This window comes from Penaeus japonicus, unplaced genomic scaffold, assembly GCF_977035675.1.
Source record: "Penaeus japonicus unplaced genomic scaffold, GWHDUDI00000001_assembly GWHDUDI00000039, whole genome shotgun sequence".
NCBI classification, from domain to species: domain Eukaryota; kingdom Metazoa; phylum Arthropoda; class Malacostraca; order Decapoda; family Penaeidae; genus Penaeus; species Penaeus japonicus.
Window position 1 is genome coordinate 7690692 of NW_028234441.1, and position 2500 is coordinate 7693191.

At 49.9% G+C, this 2500-nt stretch overlaps 1 protein-coding gene across 4 annotated transcripts in view; it reads right to left on the reverse strand.

Annotated features, from left to right (window-relative positions):
- mei-W68 (meiotic W68) overlaps nucleotides 1-2500 on the reverse strand; it is a 34921-nt gene that overhangs the window by 2465 nt on the left and 29956 nt on the right. The gene's annotated exons all lie outside the window — the stretch shown is intronic.

Consider the following 2500-nt stretch of genomic DNA (forward strand, 5'->3'; position numbering starts at 1 on the left):
TGTGTGTGTGTGTGTGTGTGTGTGTGTGTGTGTGTGTGTGTGTGTGCGTGCGTGCGTGTGCGTGTGCGTGTGCGTGTGCGTGTGCGTGTGCGTGTGCGTGTGCGTGTGCGTACGTGTGATATAGAGATTGTGCCTGTATGCGTATGAGTGTGGGTTTGTAATAACATTTATAAAAAACGTGTAACACATTTATAAATCCCATGCAGCCAAATCACCCCGTGGTCTCGCACGGAAAAATAGAACAGATAAACAAACAAATAAAATCCACATAAAACATGCAAATCCAACATAAAAAGAATCGAACCAAAGGATGGAATTTGTTGGTAATTGAGGGAGGGAGGGAGGGAAGGAGGGAAAAGTGGGGAAAAGGAAATGGGGGAAAGAGGGGAAAGGGGGAAGGGAGGGAAAAAAAGAAAAGAGAGAACGAGGGAACGGTAAGGGAGGGAAGGCGTGGAGGGGGGGGGGGGAATGTGATCATCAAGCGTGGTCTCCCAGATCCTTCTCCCTGTTGATTATGGCTCCAATTCTGCACTTCTCAGAGAAAATACGAGAAGAGTGACGCGCCCTGGCCCCTGTCGGCCGGACCTCCCCTGCCTCCCCTGCGGGGTCGAGACGTGAAGGAAGGGAATTCAGGGAAGGGGATCCTGGGGGAGGGGATCTAGGGGAGGCTACCCAGGAGAGGCGATCCCAACATCGTGCACCTCAACCCCGCTGGAAGGGAAATAACAAATTAACATGGATGGTGAGACCCTTCCTCTGCAATTCAAATGCACCCTGCCGTGGTAAGAGATCATGAGACCCTGCCTTAGGAGATCCCATGCCAAGGAAAAAGGACTTCGTCGTAAAAGAACAGAGCTCCTTCCATGGAAGATCTCCGCAACAGAGGGAGAGAGATCCTGCCATGGATTGAGATCCCCTGCCATGGAATGAGATCCCCTGCCATGGAATGAGAGATCCCCTAGCATGAAAGGGGGATTTGGAGGGCCCCTTCTTCGCACTGCCCCTCCCAGGAGGCGGTTGTGTGGAGCCCTGAGATGGGCGCTGACGTAATACTCACGTCAGCGCCTCCCTCCAACCTGCATCAATCGCAAACAAGCGGAGTGATTTCCTTTGTTCAGCGGTTGCGGGTGCGCGGAAGAGCGACTCTTACGAGAATAGAAACTAACCAAATCAACTAAAATATAGCTAATACTGTCGCTTCTGTGATAAAAAAGTATATAATAATATAGTAAAATCCCTATTGCTAATATCAATACGACTGTTATATCCTACCTAGCATGTCTATTAACGTAATCAAATCATCTCTATTTGCACAACTACTACAATACCACCAAAATCACAAACCTAACCGATTTTATTTTATCCCATGCTAAATTCATCACTATCATAACCCTCGCATGCGGTATATGCAAATGCAAAGTCAATATCCTAACCGATGCAGTAATTGTCACGTAATCATAATAAGCCCATTATGAATGTTATCACGATCAGCCAACACGCCGTACAAATTCATATTATCGGTCTTCGCAGAATATCAACCACACAAGCCACGTATTGCAACAGAAGGCGCAATGCAATCAAGGCGGGATCCTGCAAGACGCTCCATCCACAGCCAGTTGTAGCGCAGACCACATGGCGCATCGCCCATGAGGAGAGCGGGTCAGCTGCGCCGCCCTTGCAAGTGACAGCGCCCTTAATGGAGGTCGGGCCGCCTCAACAACCCGTCTAGCCAAGACGGCGCTCGCTCCAGCCAGACGCTCCTGACCGGACCTTCGAGTAACCCTTCCACGAAGGGGGGGAGGGAGGGAGAGAGAGAGAGAGAGAGAGAGGGAGAGAGGGAGGGAGGGAGAGAGAGAGGGAGAGACAGAGAGAGGGAGGGAGAGGGAGAGAGAGGGAGAGAGAGAGAGAGAGAGAGAGAGGGGGGGGGGAGGAAGAAAGAAAGAGAGAGAAGGGAAGGGGGGGAAGGGAGAGAGAGAGGGAGAGATGGAGAGAGGGAGAGAGGGAGTAAGTGAGTGAGTATGTGAGTGAGTGAGTGAGAATGGTGAGTGAGTGAATAAGTGAGGAGTGAATGAGTGAAAGAGAGTGAGGAACAGAAAAAAAGAGAGAAACAGAGAGAGACTGAGAGAGAGAGAGGAACAGAGAGAAAATAAAAAGAGGGGAATAGTGAGAGACTGAGAGAGAGAGAGGGGAACAGAGAAAGACAGAGAGACAGCGAAAGAGAGAGAGGACAGAGAGAGAGAGAGAGAAAGGGGGGGGAGGGAGGGAGAGAGGGAGAGAGGGAGAGAGGGAGTAAGTGAGTGAGTATGTGAGTGAGTGAGTGAGAATGGTGAGTGAGTGAATAAGTGAGGAGTGAATGAGTGAAAGAGAGTGAGGAACAGAAAAAAAGAGAGAAACAGAGAGAGACTGAGAGAGAGAGAGGAACAGAGAGAAAATAAAAAGAGGGGAATAGTGAGAGACTGAGAGAGAGAGAGGGGAACAGAGAAAGACAGAGAGACAGCGA